Here is a 10709-nt window from a genome sequence, read left to right as displayed (position 1 = left end):
CCCATCTGGTAGCAGCCTATCAGACTAAGATAATATAGCAATAACCCACGCCTGGGTGTAGGTAATGCTGGATTTACCCATGGTTGGTGTGGTTTGGTCACGAGGGCGAAGCCCGAGTGGCCAAACACAGCCAACTGTGGGTAAATCCAGCATTACACACAGAAGTGGTTATTGCTATTATACAATGACATTATTTCAGAAAAAAATAATTACTTTTCTCAAATAATGGCATTGTATAATGCCTCCTTGCTGCCCTTCCACAGCTGTCTGGTATTCTGCGGCAGTTCTGATGTACTGCGCATGCCTCGCAGTACATCAGAGCTGTGGGCAAAAGCAACGGAGAAAGCAAGATCTCCGTTGCTTTTTAAAAACTGTTTTGCTATGTTAAATGGGTTTAACATAGCGAGACAGCTTTAAAAAAAGCAACAGAAAATCTCCGTTGCTTTTTTAAACCTGTCTCGCTATGTTAAACCCATTTAACATAGCGAGACAGTTTTGAAAAAAAAAAACAACGGAGAAAGCAATATCTCCGTTGCTTTTTACAAACTGTCTCGCTATGTTAAAAGAGTTTAACATAGCGAGACAGCTTTAAAAAAAGCAACTGAGAATCTCCATTGTTTTTTTAAAGCTGTCTCACTATGTCAAACTCCTTTAACATAGCGAGACAGTGTGAAGCAACGGAGATCTTGCGTTCTCCATTGCTGTAAAAAAAGAGTGATAGTAATGGAAAAAGTCCGGGCAACCAGACCTTTTTCCATTAGTATAACTCTGATTTACAACGTGCACTCTGACCAATCAGTGTGCACGTTTTTGAATACTAATGGGGGGTCATTGTATAATGACCCATTTATTTCAGAGAATATATAGCAACCTGACATTTTGTTTTAATTCGTGGCAAATGTGTTAGCTTTAGTCTGTTCAGTAGCTTAATCAGAAAAATAAAAACACTAAGCTTTTTGTCAAAATGTAGAATAGCTCAATCAGACAGATATTGTCTTCTGTTAAGTACAGCCCCACACCAAAAAAAATATCAACTCTTTCCACATCATCTTCTAAAATTTCAATTACATCAGACACTGCCCACTGAAAGATTTTTTTATGCGCACCCATAACAGACACCAACCTGTTAAGAACATATTATTCCAGGGATAAAAATCCAAAAGGGGATATTCCAGGGTGAGACTGTTTCTGTTGCCCTTAGCCCATTAAACTGTCTGCTTAACAGATTAGGTCATGGCTATAATTTGGCTCCCAGAAAGCAAAAAATGTAAAGACTTCTCATCTTCTCTCTCAATAATTTAAAACTGTATAGCTCATCAGATGAGGAACTAAAAGCACAACTGCAAGTGGTCAGACTTTTTCAGATGATATATGAATGTCATTTGGGCCTGATAAATGTGCAAAAGCAATCTTTAAAACAAGAAAGCTGCAGTACCAAGAAAACCTCATTTGGGACAGGAATGTGCTATAAAAGAACTTGAGCGAGAGTGACTGTATAAATATTTGGGGACTGATGAAGCGTCAACAATAAAACATTAACAAATGCAAATAAAACTAAGGAATATTTTAAAAGACTTAAATTAATCCTGAAAACAGCGTTGACATCTAGGAACAAAATCCAAGATATAAACCAGTTTGATCCTCCTGTCCTAACTTACAGTTTTGGAGTGACTGACTGGCCCTAAAAGGGGCTGGATAGATTAAATATTAAAACAAGGATGCTTCATGCTCATCAAATGATTTATAAAAATCAGTGCATATCAAGATTATGCATTCCCCATTCTGAAGGAGGTATGGGCCTACGTGAAAGTGATTACATGTACAGATCTGCAACTGCAAATTAGATTAGCTTCCTAAACTATCAGTCCTAGTTACAGTGCAGTACTTTTTGCGTTTCTGCATTTGTTTTGATGCTGATAATACAAAAGCCTACAGTATGTGACACCTTGACCCAGAGTGACTAAGTTTGTAAGATCCTGACTGCCATCGGTATCCGTTTCTCTACTCCACAACGGACATTTTCTAGGAACCAGTGTGGCAGTAAGACAATGTGGTTTTGGAAATCGCAGGGCCCTTTCCAGGACACTCAGGGAGACTTTCCCTCTGGGGCTGAGGGGGATATAGTCAGAATGGTAAATGCTGTAAATAAGGCTGTGCATTTTTTTGGAGCCTTTCAAACAGTCCTTTGAAGGCTCTTTCTTGATGGCTGCTGCCACAACCAAGGCATTTACCAGGATTCTTTTAGACCAAAACTGTTTGTCAGCTGGGACACTTAAAATTTTATCAGCATGCTTGGGAAAGGGTTCTACTGCATCCGGCTCCTTCCAACCCCTCGAGGACATCAGCTGGATAAGCAGGTCAGCCAGGGGGGAAACCCAGGTGGCAGATGGGCCGGATCAGAAGCCTCCAACACCACCGACTCCTCTGAGGAAGGGGTTTGGGAGGACCATCCACCCTTCTGGTGAAGGATGTCAAGGATGGACCTTGTCGGACGGAGATCTTGGTGACCCTTCAACTTCCTTGAAGTTGGTATCTGTGGTAATGGATTCCATGGGAGAATCCACATGCCTCCTTTTGCACAGTCTCTGCTGGCAGACCTCCTCGGGAGTGGGTACTCTACAGAGGTGTTGGAATAAATCTGTGGATCCACCAAGGACGCAGGGTGGAGGCTTTCTGGGACCGGCTGTCCATGTGGTAGCTCATAAGATCTGTGCAAAGATGCAGACTGAGACAAGGGAAGGTCCATTACAGAAGGTGCCAAGGGTCTCTCGGGAGCAGAGAAAACTCTCTCCACCATCTCAAAAGTTGAAGGACTCCGAACAACCTGGGGCTGTCTCACTGGGTCCAAAGCCACTGGAGTACACACCTACCAGAATGGACGGGTCTCCCGTGCAGAGGGGGGAAGTCGGAGCAGAGCTGTCTAAAGCCGATGCTCCAAGGGAAGAAACAGTTCTGAGATCTCTGGAGTCAAAGTCAACCCCCAGAACTGGCCTCGACTCTCCGGTTTCAAGACACGTTTGGAACCAAAGCATCCGGAGCTGAGTAAGAAGGGGAGAATGCTGGAGGCGAGGAAGTAATTTCTATTGTCTCCAACACACGAGCGCAGAGACCCAATGGAACAGAAAACTCCGAAACTGAAGGACGGATCAGAACAGAAAACTCCGAAACTGAAGGACGGATTGGAGAAGGAGTTACAGGGTGGAACGGGGAGAGCCTACAGATCCGGAAGTGGATGGGGCAGACACAAGCCCTGTCCGTACCTGTGTCTCAAGGAGCTGCCTCATAAGCTTACAGACATCCCTAGAATACAGGCTTCAGGAATACCTAGACAAAGCAGAGGATCAGGGACGTGGAGACCTCTGGGAAGAACATGGAGATTGCCCACGAAGAGTCAGCAGAGATGACCCTGGCTCTGACACAGCTGGAGCAAACACCAGGGGAAGGACACACGGCCCCATGGTCTCACAGGAGAAATGGGGCAGAGGAGAGGAGGTGGTAAGAGAACTCGGGGCCATCCGGGAAGGTGCCAAAGACTTAGACTAATTACAGGGATTCTCCGAGGATGACTGCGAGGGCAACAGTCTCCTGGACTCCAGAGCCTCCTTGGGCTTCTTAGCCAGGGGTTGAGACCCAGAAGAAGAAGGAACCCCCGAGGTAGCGGAAGGAGGAAGCAACCCCTTTAAAATGAGCCTGCTTCTTCTACCAGCCAGAGCCCAGGGGTGAAAACCCCTACAGATGTCACAAGAGGCTTCCAAATGAAGAGGCCTCAAACAACAGATGCACTCCCTGTGGACGTAAGATAAATGGATCTTTCGCACACAGGAAGTGCATTTTTTGAAATCTAAATGCTTTTGCTCAGCATTAGGGAACAGAATAAGGGAAAAATTAAAGAGAAGAGGGTAAAAGAAGACAAACTTTTTTTTTTGTAACTAAGAAAGCCTAATGGATAGAGCCCCTAGAACTAGACAGAGAAGACAGAAGAAGAAAGGGAAGACAGGTAAATGTACAGAAAAGCAACTTATCAAAAACGCTGTGAGTAGAAGCTCAGGCAGAACTCGCTGCTACACCAAGTTCGGCAAACGAGATCTGGGGTTGCGTGGGGGGAGTGGGACATTATGGGTAGGCAGGAGGAGCTCAAATTTGGAATCTTGAACTGTGTGAAGGCAGCTGGTCAGTTCTGAGCATCGGAACTGAGTCCCTCAGGTGACTGGAATGAGTTGGACATCATCAGATTGGCTAGTCATGGTCATGCCTGACATTCAAGTTCAGCAGCCTTATGGACAGAGGGAAGAAACTTCTGTTCAGTCTAGATGTTTTGCAGTGTAAGCTGCGATAGTGCCTGCCCGAGGAGAGGCAGAAGTGCATGCCATGGGCAGGGTGAGTGGGATCATCGATTATCTTCCAAGTCCTTCCCACAGAGTCTTGTGCAGATCATCCATGGTTGGGAGCTAGGAACTAATGACTTTTTCCACTGTCCTTACTACCCTCAGGAGAGCCTTGCAGACAGATGCTTTGAGTTACCATACCAAACCAAGATGTTATTTGAGGGGATGCTGTCGATGGACCCCTGCAGAAGGCTTTGAGGATGGACTGAGACAGGTTTGCCTTCCTCAGTCTCCATAGGAAGTTTAGACATTGTTGTGTCTTCTTCACTGTGTGGCTAATATGAGTAGACCAGGATAGGTCATCTGATATGTGCACCCCCAGAAACTCGATGATTTTGACCCTTTCTACTCCCACCCCCATAATTTCCAGACGTTGATGCATCCATCTCCATAATAATAACATTGTTGGCCTGACTACACATAGAACAACCGACATTAGGATGAATGTTAATGTTGTCTCCAATGATGGACATGGTACCATGAACAAACCCACGAATGTGTTTTTTGAGAATTTGAATGTTGTTAGGGAGGTTGTTGATACTGATGCTAATCGCGTTGGACCTGACAATAATTCAAATGTTACAAATAATGTTTCAAACACTGATATTGTTAATAGTGTTGTTGACAATAGTGATGCTTTACAGTTGAGTAATGTCTCTAATGGTTTAGGTGAGTCCAATATATCGGATGGAGTTACATCACATGCATCTGTTTTACACACTGGTACACGTGATATTGAGCCAATAGTAAGAAGGACAACCACTTACATTCATCCTGCCACCTCAGTTCTTACCAGCCCCAATTCTAACACACAAACCATTCCATCTTCCAGTAATGTTTTTGACAACAGAAACCCTTTCCCCATCCGACAGTTTTCGAAGGAGGGGAGAACACGATCTATGAGCAGGGGACAACAGAAGAGGAAGCTCTCCCCAGATCGGCCCCAGAATCAGAACATCAAAAAGATGTGGGAAGTGAATAAAATGACATAATATTTAATTTATCAATGTATCGCTTGACTATTGAAGAGATGAATGTTATTTCTAAAGGGTTATCTTTCATTCCCACCACATATAGTAGTTATGATGAGACATTTAAAGATTTTAAACTTTTCATTAGGAATCTATCTTTACAGATAGAATTCCAAGGTAGTAACACATTTACTGATCAACAAGTAAGGAAACCTAGTACATATGTTCCACCCACCCATCCACTATTAGCAGCATACAGCAAACTAGTTGAGGATGACTTCTATCAGTTATACCAAAGTAAACATGGGTACAGGAAAGGACAGTATAATCTCACATACAGACAGAGAATGGCTTTAGATGGCCTGAGGAACAATCCGAATATTACCATCAAATCGGCCGACAAGGGTGGTGGTATAGTCATTATGGACACTTCCAAATATAGTGATAGTATGTTTGAGGTGTTGAATGATAATCATTTTTACACTCTAATATCATTAAGTGAAGTTAGTCATATCAACAGTAGGACACATAACATGTTAGTTGACTTATTAAGTAGTGATACCATAAGTTTTAAACTACTCCAATTTTTGGAAGTGCCACACCCCCTTATACCTAGTATACAGGGGCTTCCAAAGATTCACAAAGACAGGGTGAATCCACCCCTGCGACCGATCGTTGCAGGGAGAGGTTGGTCTACTGAACCCTTCTCCATCTACATAGAGAAGGAACTTAGGCCGGCAGTAAATGAGAATTTATACATCGTACGAGATACTAAACAATTTTTGTTGGATCTTCATGGGTCCATAAGCTCAATGCAGTTGGATACCGGACATATTTTTGTCACTATGGACGTTCAGTCCTTATTCACTGTTATTCCTAACTCTACTGGAATAGAAATGGTTGAGAGTTATATGAAGAGAATGTCCACTATGGGAGATAATAAGATAGAATTACTAATGAGTTTTCTAGAAGTTGTATTGGAATCTAATGTTTTTTGTTTCCAGGATAGAATCTTTTTACAGAAGGATGGCGTAGCAATGGGCACTTCCTGTGCCAATAGCTACGCCAACCTTGTAATGGCTGAATGGGAGTATAGATTCATGTTCCCTATGAGCTCCTATACTCGTCATGTTTTGTTCTACAGGCGTTTCATTGACGACCTGTTTTTTCTTTGGGCAGGCTCCACGGATGAACTGCAAGGATTCATCAGGGAGATCAATAATACCACCCATTTTCTTAGATTTACTGCAGAATGGTCAGTTACTAAAATCCCATTTTTAGATATATATGTTGAGAAATTGAGTGATGGGATGATTAATACAGGCCTATTTAGGAAAATAAGAAGTTATGTACCTACCATAACGTTCCATGTTAGTTGTCTTCTCTCGCCTTCTTTCTTGCTTGATGGGTTCGGAGCCGATCCCTCGGCTCCGACTCGGCACTTGCTTTAGCTCGAGAACTCCTTTTACCAGCTCGAGGCAGCCCCATATCCCATGATGCAAGGCAGGAAGTACCCAGATCTCGTTTGTTGACAAAAGGGCAATAACACCAAGCATAAAAATACTTCCCAAAGGAAGAAGAAACTTACAGATGGAAAAAGGACCAGGTTTGAATGGTCTTTAGCATAATAGTTTCTTATACAAGGTCTGTCCAGGCCAGGGGGAAGGAGGGAGGGTCGAAGAAAGAAGGCGAGAAGACAACTAACATGGAACGTTATGGTAGGTACATAACTTCTTAATGTTAAGTTGTCAATCTCGCCTTCATTCTTGCTTGATGGGACCGCCCCTAGCACCTCTATCCTGGGTGGCTCAATGGAACAAACTCTTGAGGACTGTAGAGCCAAAACTGGCTCTGTCCCTGGAGGCCAAGTCCAATTTGTAATGGGAAACAAAAGTGTGAGGAGTGGCCCAAGTGGCGCTGCACAAATAGTGTCCAAAGGCAGTCTAGCTTGAAAAGCTGTAGAAGTAGCTAAACTCCTAGTTGAATGTGCTTTAGGTTTTGAGCACAGCTGTTTTCCCCTGATCGTATAAATTTCAGTGATGACCGAAGAAAGCCATCTGGACAAAGTCACTTTAGAAACAGGAAGGCCTTTTTTATTATCCGCATAGGAAACAAGTAGTTGATCAGATTTCCTAAATTTTTTTGTTCTGTCCAAATAATATCTAAGCTGACGGTGGACGTCAAGATAATGTAGCTTTTGTTCAGCTCTATCTGAATAGTTAGGAAAAATACAGGAGATCAATGGAGTGATTCAGATTGTTTTTGAAGCGACCTTAGGTAAAAATGATGGATTAGTTCTCAAAGATACTCTGTCTTTGTGAAAAATCAAATAGGGGTCGAACCGAAGAGCATGAAGTTCAGACACCCTCCTGGCAGATGTAATAGCCACTAGGAATAAAGTTTTCCAAGAAAGATATTTCAGGGAACAAGAAACAGCTGGCTCGAAGGGGAAGAATCAAGGATGTCAGCACTAAATTTAGATCCCACTGAGGAGGAGGATTCCTGATTGGAGGCTTTAGTAGGAAAATTCCTTTCAAGAAGGCCCTGCAGAGCCTATGGGACATAATATTATGATCTGCTATCCCAACATGAAAATTAGAAATAGCAGCCAACTGAACTCTGACTGTGGAAGAAGAGGAGCCTGCATGAAAAATCTCTGCTAAGAAGTCCAGAACTGCCTGAACAGGGCAGTAAAAGGATCAATATTTTGGGCCTTAGCCCAATAAGAGAAACGTTCCATTTGCTTGTAAATCCTCCTGGTAGAGGATTTTAGTGAAGTTACTATGATATCTCTAACTGGGTTAGAGATCAAAGGAAGCCTGGCTAGGAAGGAAGTGGAGCAACCATGCTGTGAGGTTGAGAGAAGGGATTGACCGGTGCAGCTGACCGGATTGGTGAATCAGTAGATCTGGCACTGGGTCCAGATGCCACGGCTGCACCAAAAGGTGATGATGGAGGAACGGGAACCAAACTTGTCGAGGCCAGTAAGGGGCAATGAGAATCAATTTGGCTCTCAAAGCGGTAGCTTTCTGGATCACCTGAGGGATCAGAGGAAATGGGGAAGGCATAATGAAGTCCCTGGGTCCCATCCTGCGTGAGAGCGTCTCTGGGGGGATGGGCTGATAGACGGAACGCGCTCGAGACGTCTGGACATTTGCTGTTTTGGGGAGTAGCAAAAGATCGCAACATGGACGACCCCATTCCAGAAAAATCTCTTCCGCTATGGATTGCTTGAGAGACCACTCGTGAGGCATGAGAATAGCTCTGCTCAATCTGTCCGCTATAAAGTTGGTTTTCCCAGGGATATGCGTTGCTACCAGAAACCGATGAGAGGAGATCGCCCATTGCCATAGTCTGAGCGCTTCTCGACACAAGGGGTAGGACTTGGTTCTGCCCTGTTTGTTGATATACCAAACTACAGACATGTTGTCTGTGTGGACTGCAATTGTCCCTACGGGAAGAAAGTCGTTGAGGGCTTGCAACGCGTTAAAAGCACTGCTCTCATCTCCAGGACATTTATGTGCAGATGGTACTCGAACGGTTGCCACGTCCCATGAACCATCCTGCCCTGATAATGACCCCCCCCACCCGATCAGGGAGGCATCCGTGGTGACAGTGGCTATCGGGGACGGAGGTACAAAGCACCTGCCTTGGTGAACCTGAGACGATGTGATCCACCAAGCAAGATGTTCTTTGCATGTTTGTGTCACCAGAATCTGGTGACGCATTGGGAGTTGCTGGTATGACCACTGTGTGAACAGCATCCACTGAAGGAGGCGCATGTAGAATCGAGCCAAGGGGAGAAGAGTAATGGCCGCAGCCATGAGACCTAATACCTTTAGAACCATTCTGGCCTGTACTTTCTTGCTGGCCAGAATGATCCTGACATGAGTCTGAATGTCTGAAACTCTTTGTTCTGTAAGGGTAGCTGACATCCGAACAGTGTTTAAGTTTGCGCCTATGAAGGTAATAGACTGGCAGGGCGATAAGGATGACTTTTCAAGTTGACTGAGATGCCCAAATGAGAACAAAGGTCTATTGTGTAATCCCTGGCTTGTATAAGCTGATGCCTGGTGGTGGCTGACAGGAGCCAGTCGTCGAGATACGGAAACACCTGGAATCCTTGGCGTCTCAGGTGAGCCGTGACCACTGCCATGCATTTGGTGAACACTCTGGGGGCTGTAGTGAGACCAAAGGGCAGGGCTCTGAACTGGAAATGACTGGACCCCAGCCGAAAGCGGAGAAATCTCCTGGAGCGTCTGTGAATTTTGATGTGATAGTACGCATCCTGAAGATCTATTGAGCACATCCAGTTGTCCTTCTGTAAGAAGGGCAGAATTGACTGAAGAGTGACCATTCGAATCTTGTCTTCCTGACAGACTTGTTGAGTCTGCTGAGATCCAATATTGGTCTCCAGTCTCCCGTCTTTTGGGGACCAAAAAGAACCTTGAGTAGATTCCGGCTCTGAATGGTCTATTGTAACTGGCTGAATGGCTCTTTTTTGCAGTAGTTTTGCGATTTCTAACTCTGCAATGTCCCTTAGACCGGGTGGTACATCTGGAAGGGAACTTGAGGGGAAGGGACTTTCCTCGAAAGGAATTATGTAACCCTTGGATATGATCGACTGTACCCATTTGTCTTGAGTGAGGGAATGCCAGGCTTCTGGGTACAGTGATAATCTTCCCGACTGCCTCCAAGGAGGGACAGCCGGGCAACACCTCAGGGATGCTGAAAGGGCTTATCAGAGAGAGGCTCCCTGTTTCCCTGGTTCTTGGACCCCTCTGCCTCTAGAGCGTCTGTTGTTGTTACCCCTCTGCCTCTAGGGGTAAACTGACCACGTGAATCCGGCGTGACTCCTTGGGATTTACGGAACCACATCTTCCCACCCTTCTGTCCTTTGGGATAAGGCCTAGAAGGGGTGGAAAACGGACTCCAACAGCAGAAAGAGTCTTGCCGTCCTGCTCACACCTGGTCAAGGTCTCCTTCACCTGAGGGCCAAACAAAGCTGACCCATCAAAGGGAGAATTTGTGAAGGACGCCTTAAAGGGATCCATAAAATCACATAGCCGCATCCAGGCTTGGCGTCTAAGAGCCACACCTGTGCCTGCGGCTCTACTCGCTCCATCCGCAGCATAAGATATTAGCCGCATGGAGGAGTTAGCAATGGAATTGAGGGTTCCTAGCTGCGAAGCAATCTTTTCTTGAGCCCCTGCAGCTGTAGGATCCTGAACTACTTCTCCCAGCTCCTTCAGGATATCTCTCTGGAGTCTGGTGAAGTGACAAAGATAATTCAGCGAACGCATAGCAAAGGTCGCTGAGGAAAACATCCGCTTGCCGTACCTATCCATGGTCC

General features: G+C 44.9%; 1 protein-coding gene across 1 annotated transcript in view; it reads right to left on the bottom strand.

Moving 5' to 3' along the window:
* The window catches only part of KNTC1 (kinetochore associated 1), a 3090908-nt gene that overhangs the window by 1591882 nt on the left and 1488317 nt on the right, over positions 1 to 10709 (bottom strand). The gene's annotated exons all lie outside the window — the stretch shown is intronic.

Source organism: Protopterus annectens, chromosome 4.part0 (genome assembly GCF_019279795.1).
Source record: "Protopterus annectens isolate FY-2018-M chromosome 4.part0, PAN1.0, whole genome shotgun sequence".
Classification (NCBI taxonomy): domain Eukaryota; kingdom Metazoa; phylum Chordata; order Ceratodontiformes; family Protopteridae; genus Protopterus; species Protopterus annectens.
This window is presented reverse-complemented; position numbering and strand designations above follow the sequence as displayed.